This window comes from Balaenoptera ricei, chromosome 6 (assembly GCF_028023285.1).
Source record: "Balaenoptera ricei isolate mBalRic1 chromosome 6, mBalRic1.hap2, whole genome shotgun sequence".
NCBI classification, from domain to species: Eukaryota; Metazoa; Chordata; class Mammalia; order Artiodactyla; family Balaenopteridae; genus Balaenoptera; species Balaenoptera ricei.
In genome coordinates, this window is record NC_082644.1 from 19,884,987 (window position 1) to 19,900,587 (window position 15,601).

Consider the following 15,601-nt stretch of genomic DNA (forward strand, 5'->3'; position numbering starts at 1 on the left):
TGTGGGAAATAAAATGATAATACGTAGCCTGCACACATTTGCTTAATGCCAAAATTTTTAAATGTCCACGCAGCCACACGTAGGGCCAGATGACAAAATGGGGTTTCGTATTTTTCCATGTGGGGGTGAAAACACAGTTTTCAATAAGATGCAACTGAACAAAATATCAGAGAGCATCATACGTGGTCAGGGGTGAGTGCCCTGCTGAGGAAAACTTTGGTTTTAGCGGGGCATGTGTGTGTGTGTGTGTGCATGCGCACCTGTATGCACGTGTGCACACACACATATGCAAGTATGCTGCCTCACAGTACAAATGCATGTCTTAATGTGAGCCGCCCTCAGGGTCTGAAAGCTGCCAGGCTCCCTGATTGCCAGGAGGTTTTAACATTCTAAGAAAATGTTTTCAGCAACGTTAGACAAGCACTGAAACCTCTCTGAAGCTTGGTTTTAAATATGACACTGAATTCCATGTGCATCCCGATGCAAAGTCTGCCAAGAAGGGATGTTTCACTTGTCACCTCGTTTTGTAATCCCACAGCCCCCAGGAACCAGTGCGGCTGACCCCACTCACGAGCGGATCAGGCCTTGCTGAGGCCGCACACACCACACCCAGGGCCTAGGCAGGACCTCGCGGCCAACCCCATGCCGACCGTCAGGATGGGCTCTCGCTGGAGCCGGGCACGGAGGAGAGTGGCGGGCCCACCCCTTGCACGTGGCTCAGGGCAGGTACGCACCACCCCCCCCCAAGCAGCTACTCTCGCCCTGTCTGGAAAGGCCAGCGTGGCTGGTCTGCTTCCCACAGTATGCTTTTCATTTAAAAGTAACAACAAACAGAACTCCCACCTGCTTTTTAAACAAGGCAGGTATAACAAGTCTAAGAAAAGCGTGTCAGACTCTCAAGGCATATGACGTGTGTGTATCCGCACATGTGATATGAAGTTGTGTTTTTCCATTTTTCTCTGTATTTTTCCTTTATTGCTGCAGAAAACTGGAGACATGCAGACAAGCACCCAGGAGAAAACAAAAGCCACATCATCAACTAACCACGTGACTCCTATTCTGGACACAGGCTATCTAGTGCTTTCTAGGCAAATTATAGGTCCTCGCTGTACGTACTGCTTTAGGAATGGTTCTCAGCACCTGATGTGATATGTTGATCCCCATCAAATTAGTCATATTTTACACTACTATTTTTAGAGATGGGTTAGCCTAACTGTATCTCCTCATCCCTGACCATCTGTCAGTGGCTTTCAGCTGGTATGTGGGCTTTCTGTTTATCAACACCTGGCACCCTTTCTAATAAATGATTCTTTACATCCATGACTCCTTAGGATAAACTTCTAGACACTGAACAGCCATGGCCGAGGGTTCACACATCTTTAAAATTTTTAAAACACCTCGACCAATGGCCACCCCTCGGTGAGTGCATCAGGAGCTGTGTATGCAGACTGCACCTCCCTGCAGGCTTCAGGCCCCCGCCCCCTTGCTCACATCTTGGTCCCACCACTTCTTGGCTGAGTGACCCCGTGCATAAATTTCTTATTCTCTCCATTCTCAACATCCTCATCTGTAAAAGAGGGAAGAACTGTCCTAACAGGGCTGATAGGGCTGTGGTCAGGATTCCATGAGACAGGTATAGAAGGCATTTGGCAGGTCATTTACCATAAATATCACTAGGTCACTCTTTCCCATAACGGCCTCCCTGTCTCCATCCTCGCCTTTCCAGCTCATAAACCACAGGTGCCAGAGTCACCGCTAACCATGGATCTGATCGCATTAGTTACTGCTCAAACCCTTGGACAATTAGGCAGAGTGAAAGAAGCTGGACTCAAAGGCTGCTCGCTGTATGACTCCACTTATAGAACATGCTGGAAGAGTCTACAAGGACGGAAAACAGATCTGTGAATGCTGGGTGGCGGGGGTGGGGTGGGGGGAGGTGGGGGAAGGACCTGACTCCAGAGAGACACAAGGAAATCTGTGGAATTATGCAAATTTTCCATATTTTGATTTGGTGGTCGTTACATGACTATGTTTCAAAACTCATAGAACAGGACATTAAAATGGGTGAACTTTCCTGATCACAAATTATACCTCAGGAGATCTCACTTAAAAACAAACAACAACCCTGCAGAGAAGGAAGTCTAAGCCGTGTGGTCTGGTGTTCCAGGTCTTGTCTCCTGGCCAGCTGCTTTCCTTCCCATTTCTCGCTTACTCCAAGATCTGGCACATACAGAATGCCCTCTGCACCTGCAGGCCCAACGGTCCACACCAAACCTAAAGCCCCCACCAAGGCTGCTGGCCTGCTCTTCTCCAAACAAACCCTGCGTTCAGACCCCAGGACCCAAATCCTCCTCTGCTTTCTCAGATCCTCCTTCTCCCCCTTCTGGGAGGCCTGCCTGGACTACCAGTAAGTAAAGATTAATCCCTCCTTCCTCTGCGTCAAAGGTTCTCAATTCTGGCTGCACAAGAATTACCTGAGCAGTTGTCAAAACCATGGATCCACGCCCTCCCTCCCACCCCAAAAGATTCTGATGTAACTGGGCAGGTGTGGGGACAGACACTGGGGTTTTGTTTCGCTTTGTTTTTTTTCCTTAAAGAATCCCAGGCTCAGAAATGAAAGCGGGAACATCATGCAAATCCAGAGACATTAAAAGGATAATAAAGGAATATTATAAACAATCTTATGCCAACAACTTTGACAACTCAGGTGAAATGGGCAGATTCCTTGAAACACACAAATCACCAGGACTGACTCAAAAAGAAATAGAGGGACTTCCCTGGGGGCGCAGTGGTTAAGAATCCACCTGTCAATGCAGGAGATACGGGTTCGAGCCCTGGTCCGGGAAGATCCCACATGCCGCGGAGCAACTAAGCCTGTGCGCCACAACTACTGAGCCCACGTGCCACAACTACTGAAGCCCATGCTCCTAGAGCCCGTGCTCCGCAACAAGAGAAGCCACCGCAGTGAGAAGCCCGTGCGCTGCAACGGAGAGTAGCCCCCACTCGCCTGCAGCAATGAAGACCCAACACAGACAAAAATAAATAAATAAATTTATAAAAGTCTTAATAGCCCTATATCAATAAACTGAATTCATAATTAAAAACTCTCCCCATAAAGAAAATCCAGGATAGCTTCACTAATAAATTCTATCAAATGTTTAAGGAAGAAACAATGCCAATTCTACACAAACTTTTTTTTTAATAAATTTATTTATTTTATTTATTTATTATTTTTGGCTGCATTGGGTCTTCATTGCTGCGCGCGGGCTTTCTCTAGTTGCGGCAAGCAGGGGCTACTCTTCATTGCAGTGTGTGGGCTTCTCATTCCAGTGGCTTCTCCTGTTGCAGAGCATGGGCTCTAGGCACGCGGGCTTCAGTAGTTGTGGTGCGCGGGCTTCAGTAGTTGTGGCACACGGGCTTCAGTAGTTGGGGCTCATGGGCTCTAGAGCGCAGGCTCAGTAGTTGTGGCGCACGGGCTTAGCTGCTCCGCAGCGTGTGGGATCTTCCCGGACCAGGGCTCGAACCCGTGTCCCCTGCACTGGCAGACGGATTCTTAACCACTGCACCACCAGGGAAGCCCACAAACTCTTTTTTTTTTTTTTTTTTAATTTTATTTATTTATTTATTTATTTATGGCTGTGTTGGGTCTTCGTTTCTGTGCGAGGGCTTTCTCTAGTTGCGGCAAGCGAGGACCACTCTTCATCGCGGTGCGCGGGCCCCTCACTATCGCGGCCTCTCCTGTTGCGGAGCACAGGCTCCAGACGCGCAGGCTCAGCAACTGTGGCTCACGGGCCCAGTTGCTCCGCGGCATGTGGGACCCTCCCAGACCAGGGCTCGAACCCGTGTCCCCTGCACTGGCAGGCAGACTCCCAACCACTGCGCCACCAGGGAAGCCCCCCACAAACTCTTAAAATAATAATAAATGAAGAGGGAACACTTCCCAAATCATTGTGTGGGACCAACATTACCCTGATACAGAAACCAGACAGAGGTATTACAGGAAAATAATACAATATTCCTCATGAATATAGTTATAAGTAACCTTAACAGAATTGTAGCAAGTTGAATCCAGCAGTACATAAAAAGGATAATACGTCATGACCAGCTGGGGTTTGTGCCAGGAATGCAGGGTTGTTTAACATTCAAAAATTAACTCATGTAATTCACCATATTTACTAAGAAAAAAAAAGAGGAAAAACCATAAGATTATCTCAACAGATACAGAAAAAAGCATATAACAAAATTCAACATCCACTCCTGATAAAAACTCCATGCAAACTAGAGAACTTCCTTAACCTCAAAAAAAAAAAAAAAAAAAAGGCATTGGACTTCCCTGGTGGCACAGTGGTTAAGAATCCGCCTGCCAATGCAGGGGATACAGGCTTGAGCCCCGGTCCGGAAAGATCCCACATGCTGCAGAGCAACTAAGCCCATGTGCCACAATTACTGAGCCCGCCTGCCACAACTACTGAAGCCCGTGTGCCTAGAGCCCGTACTCCACAACAAGAGAAGCCACCGCAATGAGAAGACCACACACCACAACAAAGAGTAGCCCCCGCTGGCCGCAACTAGAGAAAGCCTGCGTGCAGTAATGAAGACCCAACACAGCCAAAAATAAATAAATAAATAAAAAGAAAAGGCATCTACATAAAATCTTCACCTAACATCATATTTAATGAAAAGACAAGTTCTTTGTTCCTAAGATTGGGAACAGGTAAGAATGCCCACTGTCACCACTTCTGTTAAACATCCTAGACAATGGAATAAAAGAAAAAGAAATAAAAAGCATTTGAATTGGAAAGACAGAAGTAAAATGGTCCCTATTTGTAACTGTCATTATCTTTGTGCAAAAATCTTGAAGGACTACAGTAAAGCTACTCAAACAAATAAGTAAATTTAGAAAGGTGATAGAATAAACAATATAAAAATCCACTGTATTTCTTTATAGTATAATAAACAATTAGAAAATAAAAAATGTTTAAATCCATTTATAACATTCAAAACCATAAAATACTTATGAATAAATTTGATAAAATATGTATAAGACCTACAGTGACTACTACAAATCACTGCTAAGAAAAATGAAGGAAGGCAAACACAGACGGATAGTCCATGATCACTGACTGAGACTCAATACTGTTAAAATTTCTACATTACCCAAGTTGATCTAAGGAGTTAATGCAACCCCAGTCAAAATCCAAGCAGGCCTTTTCGTAGAACTGGTAAGCTGATTTTAAATTTATATGGAAATGCAAAGGATCTACGCTAGACAACACAATTTTGAAAAGGAAGTACAATTGGAAGTCTCACTACCTGACTTCCAGAATTACTATACAGCAAGTCATGAATACAGAGTGGTTCTAGGGCCAATGGTGAATAAGCCAAAACAGACCAGAATTGAGCCTGAAACAAAGCCACACAGATTCTCAATTACTTTTCAAACATGATGCCAATAATTCTGTGGAGAAAGGATAGTTTCTTTAACAAATGGTGCTGGAACAATTGGCTATCCACACTCAAAACAATAAACCTCAATTCTTACCTCTTTCCAGTTAAAAGGTAACTCAATATAGGTAACAGATCTAAACATAAAAGGTAAAACCATAATGTTTTCAGAAGAAAACACAGGAGAAAATCTTTATGACTATGGGCGAGGCAAAGTTTCTTAAATAGGACACAGAAAGCCTAAACTACTAAAAATAATTGATATAACTGGACTTAAAACTAAAAATGTATGCCCTTTGAGAGACATCATTTTTTAAAATATTTATTTATTTACTTATTTAATTTTTGGCCGCGTTGGGTCTTAGTTGCAATGTGCAGGATCTTTTGTTGCAGCATGCGGGCTTCTCTCTAGTGGTGGTGCGGGCTCCAGCGTGTGTGGGCTCTGTAGTTGCGGCGTGCGGGCTTAGCTGCCCCGCGGCATGTGGGATCTTACTTCCCTGACCAGGGATCGAACCTGTGTCCCCTGCATTGGAAGGCGGATTCTTAACCACTGGACCACCAGGGAAGTCCCGAGGAGATATCATTAATAAAGTAAAAAGGTAAGCCACAGACTGAGAGAAAGTATTTGCAATACAAATATCTAACAAAGAACTTGAATCCAGAATATGTAAAGAACTCTTAGAACTCAAATATATGAAGACAAATAACCCAATTTAAAAGTCGGCAGATCTGAACAAAAACGTAAAAGAATAAATACAAATAGCTACTAAATACAGGAAAAGATACTCAACTAGAATGTCTATGATCCAGCACAACTCCCACTAGAATAGCTAAAATTAAAAAGACTGACAACAGCAAGTGTTGGCAAGGACGTGAAATAACTGTGCTCGCACGTTAGCAGCAGGGATGTAAAATGATACAGCCACTTTGGAAAACAGTTTGCCAGTTTCTTATGAAGTTAAAGATACACTTACCACACAACCCCACAATTCTACTCTTAAATAGTTACTCAAGAGAAATGAGAACACCTGTCTGCACTCAGATGTGCATACGAATGAATATAGCATTTTTTATATCTTTTTTATAGTGGTAAAATACACATAACATAAAATTTACTACTTTAACCATTTTAAAGGGTATGCAACCATCAACACTATCTAGTTCCAGAACATTTACATCAGCTCCAAAGGAAAGCCCATACATATTAAGCAGTCGCTCCCATTCTCCCCTGCCCCAAGCCCTGGCAACCACTAATCTGCTTTCTGACTCTGTAGATTTGCCTAATCTGGACATTTCGTATAAATGGAATCATAACAACATGTGCATTTTGTGTCTGACTATTTTTACTTAGCATAATGTTTTCAAAGGTCATCCAAGTTGCAGCACGTGTCAGTACTTCATTCCTTTTCCAGCTAAGTAATATTCCATTGTCTGGAGGGACCACATTTATTTATTCATTCATCCACTGATAGGCATTTGGGTTGGTTCCCAAATTGTGAACAGTGCTGCTATGAACAGTGGTATACAAGTTTTTGTTTGAATATCTATTTTCAATTCTTTTGGGTATTTACCCAGGAGTAGAATTGCTGGGTCATATGACAGTTCTGTATTTAACTTTTGGAGGAATCTCTATTTTCCAAAGTTGCTCCACCATTTTACATTCTCAAAGCAATGTATGAAATTTATAATTTCTCCATATGCTCACCAACACTTATTATTTTCCTTTTTTTTTGATAAAAGCCATTCTGGTGAGACGGAAGTGGTATCTCACTGAGGTTTGGATTTGCACTTCCCTAGTGACTAATGATGCTGAGCATCTTTTCATGTGCTTATTTGTCATTTGTCTTCCTTCTTTGGAGATAATAACATGTTCGCTCATGTTTCAACTGGTTGTTTATCCTTTTGTGTTGAGTTGTAGCTCACAGCACTTTTATTCACAACAACCTCGAACAGGAAGCAATCCAAACATCCACCAACAGGTGAATGAATTAATAAACCATGGTACGCCCACGTGTACCAAATTTCAAAAACGTGCCAAGGGAAAGAAGCTAGACACAGAGTCTACAATACATGCTTCCATTTTGAAACTCTTAAAGAAACAAATCTCATAATAGTCTAATTTCGGCAGATCAGTGATTGCTTGGGTGGAGGGCTGAATGCAAAGAGGCAACAGGAAATTTGGGGAGGGCTCACAGCTAAACAATCTCTGTTGCAACTGCTCAACTCCCGCTGATAGTGGCCAGGGATGGTGTGGGTGCATGAATGTGTGAGGTGCACCTGACCTGCAGGCCAGAGTTCATCCACTCCTGGCCTCCATCATGTTTATGGCGGCGGTTGCATAACTGTGTACCTTTGTCAAAACTCACTGAACAGGGCACTTAAAACAGTACCTTTTATTGTACGTAAATTATGCCTCAATAATACTGGTTAACGAAACATTGTTTCTACAGGCAAACACCCCAAGTCTAATAGACATCCAGAGTGAGGCCCACAGCCCCGCCTCTGTCCTCCTGTCTGCCCTCCAGAGTGCAGCCCACAAGGGCAGGCTGTGCTTAGCCCAGCCTTGGGTGGCCTATTAAAACACAGAGCTTCTGATTCAGGGGGTCTGGGGCAGAGGTGAAAACCTGCACTTGTGGCAAGTTCGGGGGATGTGATGCCGCTGGCATAGGAACCACTCCTGCAGACGGGTTCTCTCTCTCATTCACACAGCGTTCAGTGGATATGGAATTAAGGCAGTGTTGCAGATAACACGCAGATCCTCGCTAGTGGCTGGGGCCTATATATAGGAAATGCCAGGCTAACATCAGGAGGGAAATGTTCACATTCTGGCTGTGAGGACACAGCCCCACTTTCAGCCTCTGTTTCTGGCCAGGCCCATCAGGCCAGTGGACCTGGTCCGCCTTCGCCCTTCTCCTGCCCCGCACAGGTGTCCTCTCAGCCAGGAGGGCACCCACCCCTTGCCCAGGAGCCTAGCAAACTCAGCTCTCCAGGCCTTCTGTGCTCACCACCCAAGAGCACTCCATCGCCCCTGGGCACCCACTGCCGTACTCAGAGGCTCTGCTGTCACAAGCTTCCATAACCATTCTCTGAGGCCCTGGCTCCTCTCCCCTGTCTGCACACCTCAGGGCCAAGCAGAGGGGCAGCGCACACTAGAGCCAATGAAAGTTTGCTTGCGGGGGAACAGCTGGCCTCCCAACTGTCCCTATCGGAGGACTTGGGCAAGGGCCCCAGCCCACTTTCTTCATCACTCTTCCCCTCTGCTCCGTCCTTCCCTTCAGGACAGAAACCTGAAACAAGGCTTCTCTCAAATCCTTATACCCATCAGCTCCTCCCCATTTCTCAGCGCCCCCTTCACAGCAAAATTCTCGAAAAAGTTACCGACTCTTGCTGTCCTGAGCTCTCCTTCTCCCCCTTTCCTGGCCCACCACTCCCCTATACCTCTCATCGGGACACTGATGACCTCCATGTTGCTAAGGTCAATTCTCCAAGGATAATTCTCAGTCCTCGCCTGACTGGACTCCTTGGCCAGGCAGCCCCTCCTCCCCATGCATGATCTGCCCATGGCCCCGGATGCCCCTGACACCTCTGGCTTTCTCCTGCCCTGATGGTACTCCTTCTTGGTCCCTTGACCTTGGACCTCTCCTCTCCTCCATCCATCCAACTCTCCTGCCATCTTGTGCTGACTCAGCTTTAAAAATCACACCTGTGTGCCGGCAGTAGCCAGGTTGATTGCTGGGCCCAGGCCACTCCCCCAAACTCCAGCCTCACTTGCCTGAAAAGCCCCTCACCACCGGCACATGGACAGCAAAGGAGCTCACAGGTACTATCTGGAGAGCCAGCCGCCCTCCCGAATTCCCCACCACTGCTCTGCCCACAGAGAGTCCATCTCAGGATGATGCCCACTCCATCCCTCAGGTTGCCCGAGCCAAGAATCTCGGGGTCACCTTGGACTCCTCTATTGCTCCAATCATCCTGTTGCCTCCATCTTCACAACATACCAGAATCTAGCCAGACCCACCACCTGCATGGGGCTGCTCCTCCGCTCCAGCCTCACCCGCCCTCTGGCCTTCCTACAGTGTGCTGGGATGTCCCCCTGGGTCACTCCTCACCTCCTCCGTCAGCCCACCAGCCACCTGATTTCAAATCTCACACTCCCCCAAACTGCTGGCTCCCTCGAGCACCTGGACCCCACAATAGCACTATGGCCCCAATGCATGACATTCTGATTTATTTCTTCTCCCTAGCCTTCCATCACCCGCTACTTGACCATAAGTGCCAAGTTGGCAGAGCCTTCTGTCTCTTGGTTTCTTGCTGCAATTGGAGCTCAATAAACATTTGTTGGGGGAAATGGTGAGACTCCATGAAGTGGACAAATCTGCGAGTTGAAAGGGGGCTTAAAGGTATCTAATTCCTTCACCTCAAGAAAGATGAATGATGGGACCTCACCTACAAAGCACACAGACCTCCTGTGTGCCCTGAATGCCCGGACAGCACAGCTCTACTTGGGCAGGATCCCTAAGGCCTCTGGGAAGCACTAAGATGCCAGGAACATGTCTGATCTCAATGGGAAAATGGACTGTGTATTTACAGCCCGTTCTGATGGCAGGCGGCTCACGGCCACACAGACAAGACCCCAGGCTCAGAGCAGAGCCACTCTGCTTCAGGCCTGGCTGTGCCCTCCCACAGCCACGGAAAATACTAGTAAACAACAACGACAAACAAAACTCCCAAACACACGGTGAGAACAAAGTGGGGTCCAGCTGAGGCCCTTATTCAGGGCAGGCCCCCGGGAACGTAGTGTCCTTGCAAACAAAATCAAAACACGCGTCAGAGCCAAACAACACCCAAATGCTAGATCAAAGCAGATTATATTCTGGTGCTTAAGCAACTCAAATTTCTTGCAATAGGACAGGAAAATAGAAAAAAAAAGAAAAGAAAACTTAGGATCCCAGAAAACTTGTACTTTTTTACTTTGTGGATATAGGATTTTTATGCTTTTTTGTTGGTATAGATTAAAGTGACTTAACATACCCTCTACTAAATGAAAAAACAGCAACTGCTAAAAATGTGTGGAACAGCCCCACAGTGGCAGGTCATCCAACTAGCAGTGGAAATCCACCCACGAAGGCCCTGGACCGTCTTTGCTTTTGTTTCTGGGCCAAGTCCCATGGAAGGGAATGTGGTTCTCCACTTAAAACAGGACTATGGTGGGTCTGAGCTGCGGGCCTTCCCCATCCCACGGCCCAGGCCCAGGATGGTCCCTCAGCTTACTGCCCCCATTGAGAGATGATGCTGCTGTTTAATTTTCAGGGTTTGGGTCTTGTCTCCGCTATTGCCGAGGTCAGGGTATCAATGTCTCTTTTTCATGGCCCACAGATCACATACTCGGAGCATCAGTGACTATCGATTCATTGAATGCCTCATTTAAGCCACATCATCCGTTATTAAGTTGTGTAGGAACATGAATTCCTACCAGTCAAATCCATTTAGAATTTAGATTCAGAAATTTAATATTTAAAATAGGCTATTCTTTTTTTTTTTTATACTGAATTTAAATGATGCTATTTTAAAACTTTGGGTTTATTTATTTATTTATGGCTGTGTTGGGTCTTCGTTTCTGTGCGAGGGCTTTCTCTAGTTGCGGCAAGCGGGGGCCACTCTTCATCACGGTGCATGGGCCTCTCACTATTGCGGCCTCTCTTGTTGCGGAGCACAGGTTCCAGACGCGCAGGCTCAGTAGCTGTGGCTCACGGGCCCATTTGCTCCGCGGCATGTGGGATCTTCCCAGACCAGGGCTCGAACCCGTGTCCACTGCATTGGCAGGCAGATTCTCAACCACTGCGCCACCAGGGAAGCCCTAAAATAGGCTATTCTATTTCCTAATGGAGACCCCTTCTTAAAAATACATTTTATCATTACAAAAATAATCCCACTGTAAAAGAAACAAACCATACAGAAGTACATGGGGTTGAAAGGATAGGTTCCCCTTGCTCCTCCCACCCTCCTCCTTCTCAACCCTCCCTCAGCACACAAGCACACACACTCGCATGCACACACACATCCTTCCCTCCCACCCCTGCTGCTAGCCGGACCGTCACTCTTGCTTGGAGCTATGTCCTGAGAGCCTGGAGCAGTGCCTGCCCCACTCATCCACAGTGGCACTCCATCATCATCTGTTCAGTACACAGCGTCTGTCCTTCCAGATGCTTCTACACCTTATTACCCACACATGCATAAAAGGGATCATTCCATACAGTCTACACTAAGGAGCAGTGTTTTCACTTAATACATAGGCACTTCTTTTAAAGTAAACCTCAACTATTTCATGAAGTGAAGGATCCTATGGCATTCTGGGGGGGGGGGGGGGGCGGAAATAGGATTCTTAGATTATTAACTTTTTTATGATAAAGAATTTCAAAAATACACAGAAGTGGCCTGAACAGAACAACGAACTCTCAGGTATGGTCACCCAGAGCCAACAACCATCCAACCATGGACAAGCCTGCCTCTCCACCACCCCACCCCACCCCCACCCGTGCTAATCTGAAACAGATCTCAAATGCTGTATCATTTCCTCTGCAAATAACTCCAGTATCTATCACTAAAGGCTAAAGATTGCTTCAACGTAACCTCAATGCTGTTACTAAGGAATATAATTATCCTTTAAAATCATCATTCACTCAACAAATGTCCAACTGTCTCATAAATACCATAATTTTTGAAAGGAGTGATTCTTGGGTCAAACGCAGGTTGACTGCATTTTGTTCAAAGCCTGCAATCCCGGCTGCTATGCAGAAACGACCAGGGCGGGGGGTGGGGGTGGGGGTGCAGTCTCTACTTTCATAGACAGCATCTTGAGACTTTCACAGCAAATAAGGGACCCTGTCCCACTGGAGGATCACAAGGGCACGCTGGAAGGCAGTTATGGGGGAACAACACCTGGGCTGCTGTGATGCCTGGCCCAGGTACTACCCTGCCAGGTAAACGTTCATGCACTCGGGAAGGGTCAGGCAGCTGGAAAGTGAGCCACTCCAAGGAATTGGGATGAGCCAATTTGCCTATCCCAAAGATCACCTTAGTTGACGTACCGAAAAACGCCACCCCCAGCTCCAGGTGAGGCCCACTTACACGCTGTCTCCACTTGACTGAATCAACAGTTATTTCCTCTTAATAAATCTCCACTTCCCCACATCACCTCTTGACAGCAGGCAGGCTGAAACGGCCATGAGTTGTGCTGAGTCTCCAGTGCAGAGGAGCCTGCCCGACCGGCCTGCTCTCGGGTGACGCCCCGAGACATCCCCAAGTGGCCACGGGCCCCAGTGGCACGGGTGGCGCTGGGGAGGCTGCACCTGCCAAGCCCCAGGAAGGACGGTAGTCTTTCTTCCAGCAACCACCCTCAACAGTCAACTGACGGCAAGTTCGTTTGTGTATTTTTACATGGCCAGCTTCACCCCACAGCGCCCTGCAGGCCTGGACAGTTAAGTGGCCACTGCTATCACTCTCAGAAGAGCCTGGGGATGGGGGACTGGGGGCCACTACCTGCCACATCACCTTCCCAGGAGTTCTTCTGATCAAACAAATTCTTAGCATGAGGGGAAGGCTGCTGTAAATTATGGAACAATCAGAAAGCCAATTCATTTACACAGCAGCAGGGGCCTAACCCAGGGACACTGGGGACTCCTGGTGGTGGGGAGGGAACATGGGTCCAAACTGCCAACCCAAGAGCTCCGGCCCCAGGCTCATCACACAGAACAAGGGGTTAGGAAGAGGCTCCTGGCCACCATCCAGGCCGAACCCCCCCTCCCCCCCACCAGAAACGGAACCCAGAGGGAGGGGCGGGAAGCCTGGGCCTGTCCATGCTCAGTGTGGGAGAGGCAGGTTCCCTCTAGAAGCACAGAGGACCAGCAAGAAAACCATTGATCTCTGCAACACATTATTGATTTTGCTATGTGCTGGCACCAGCGGATGGTCCTCCCCCCCTCACTCGGAGCCAGCCATTAGTGTGCACTCCCAAGCACTGGCCTAGACATCCCTGCCTGGTGTGGGGAAGGCACTTGAGATGAAACCCGCCTTGGATGACCCACAGGGAACAGATCACGAGTGAATGATGTCACTAAGGTCATCTCCCTGCCCCCAGACCCACTGGACAGCTGTGTGGTGTGGCGTTGCCCCCTACTCCTGAGCCGGGGTGGATGTACCATCTGCCGGGACCCTGAGCAAGCCTGCCAGAGCACCCCGGTTACCAGTGGAGGGGTCTCTGAAAGGTTGCATTTTCCAACCATCACAGGGAGCCAGTTCCCATGCCAGCTCGGGGTCCTGAAACACGGTGCCAAGAGTGGACCTGGGCAGGGCTGCCTCTCAGTGCCAGCAATTAGTTTTTATTTCTTTATTTGGTTTACCTGCTGGCTGTACTACAAACACTTTTTTGTTCAGTCTGAAGGTCCAGCCTCTTGGGGGGGACAGTCCTTGTCCACAGAAATGCCCCAGCGTGTCCCTCACCATTCCTTCATTCCTGTAGGTTTTATCCCTGGTAGGACCTGGTGCCTGGAGTACTCAGAGCAGGCCTGCTTTATTCTTCTTTATTCTTGCAGACGTTATGCACAGACACCAACGGTTCAAGTGACAATCGGGGCATTATCTCTACCAGAATCCTGGCCTCAGCACTGGCCGAGGCAGTCTGTTTCTGGGACACAGTAAACATTCCCAAATAACGGCCCCCAGGCAGCCAGAAGGCAGGCCCCAGGCCTGGGGCAGATATGAGGTGACAGGTCACGGATGTCACGTTACCCCTTGGAAAGGAAACTTCCGCTCGGTGGCGCCTACTGGATTTGAATAGACTCAGAACAGGGGAGCAAGGCACTTGGCCACAGTCCCCAAGTCCTGGATGCGCTTAACATAAGGGGAGGTTTTCAAATCAAAAGCAGAACAACTTCGCATGGCAAACGCTCCAGAAAGCAGGTCCCTGCCCTTGACAATGAGGCCTAGGCCTCATTTTCGGTGAACTGCTCACCTCCAGACTCCCATGCACCCCGCCTCCAATACTAAATCAAATAAACGAAGAGGATCACCACGACCCAACTCTCCTTTCCATGTTTGCATTGGCAAAACCCCAGTGGATTCAGCCTCCTGCAGCTCACCAAGCGGCTGCAACAGGTGCAGCCCTGAGCTAAGGCTGCTGATTCTCCTTGGCTGTTCTAGAATCACGCAGCCAAAACCCTAAAGGAAGCCGAGGCCTGCAGCATTCATCACCAGGGCCCCGACCTGCCCCACCTGTCTGAGTGCGCGGCTCCGGGTCCAGCGCCCAGGATCCGCAGCCTCAGAGACAGAAATAGAAGCCGCGGGGCCTGGCCAGGCCCGAACGGCCGGAGTGGGGCGGGGGCCGGGTGGACAGGAGCGGCGGGCCTGGCCGAACGCGCCGCCCCCGCCCCTGGGCAGGGCTGGCCACGCGCCCCGAGCCCCCAGCGCCGCCCCAGCGCCGCCGAGCCACCTGCGCGCCGGGGCAGGGAGTGAGCCGAGGAGGGGAGGGGTCCTGGGGGTCCAGGGGGGAGACTCCGAGAGGGGTCCGGGGAGGAGTCAGGGAGCTCCGGGAACGGGACTCCGTGAGGGTCCGGGGGTCCGGGAAGGAGTCACGGGGCTTCGGGGCGGGAGCTCCGGGAGGGCTCTGGGGACCAGCCCGGGGAGGGTCTCGCCGCCCCCACGCACCTGCCCGGCCCGCGCCCTCCCTCTGCTTGCCGGCCCTTACCTGGCGCGGTGCGTCCTGGCCGCGCGGACCAGCGGTGCCCGGCCCAGAGAGCGCGGGCGTAGGAATGGCGGCTACGGCTACGACGGCGGCGGCGGCGGCGGCGGCGGCGGCGGCGGCGGCGGCGGCGGCGGCGGCGGCGGCGGCCGGCTCTCAGGCCCGGAGCGGAGCGGCGGCGCGGCCAGGCGGCGCGGGGATGCTGCGGCGCGCGAGGGCGCGGAGGCCGGCGCGGGAGGGAGGGCACGGGGCGGTGCGCAGGCCCCTCCTCTGCTCCCCTCCTCCCCTTCCCGCCTCCTCTCTCGTCCCTCCCCCTCTCCCCTGCCTCCTCCTACTCCCCGCCCGGCTCCCCGCCCTCTTCCTCTCTCCCCTACCCTCTCCGTCCCTCCCCTTTTCCCGCCCCTTTTTTCACCTTCCTCT

At 49.4% G+C, this 15,601-nt stretch overlaps 1 protein-coding gene across 2 annotated transcripts in view; it reads right to left on the bottom strand.

Moving 5' to 3' along the window:
• SEMA4D (semaphorin 4D) overlaps positions 1-15,293 on the bottom strand; it is a 123,677-nt gene extending 108,384 nt beyond the window's left edge. For both annotated transcript variants that reach the window (XM_059926999.1, XM_059926997.1), the window contains exon 1: positions 15,188-15,293. The gene's annotated coding sequence lies outside the window, so the exon portion shown is untranslated. The remainder of the gene's footprint in view (positions 1-15,187) is intronic.
• Between the last annotated feature and the right edge of the window lie 308 nt (positions 15,294-15,601).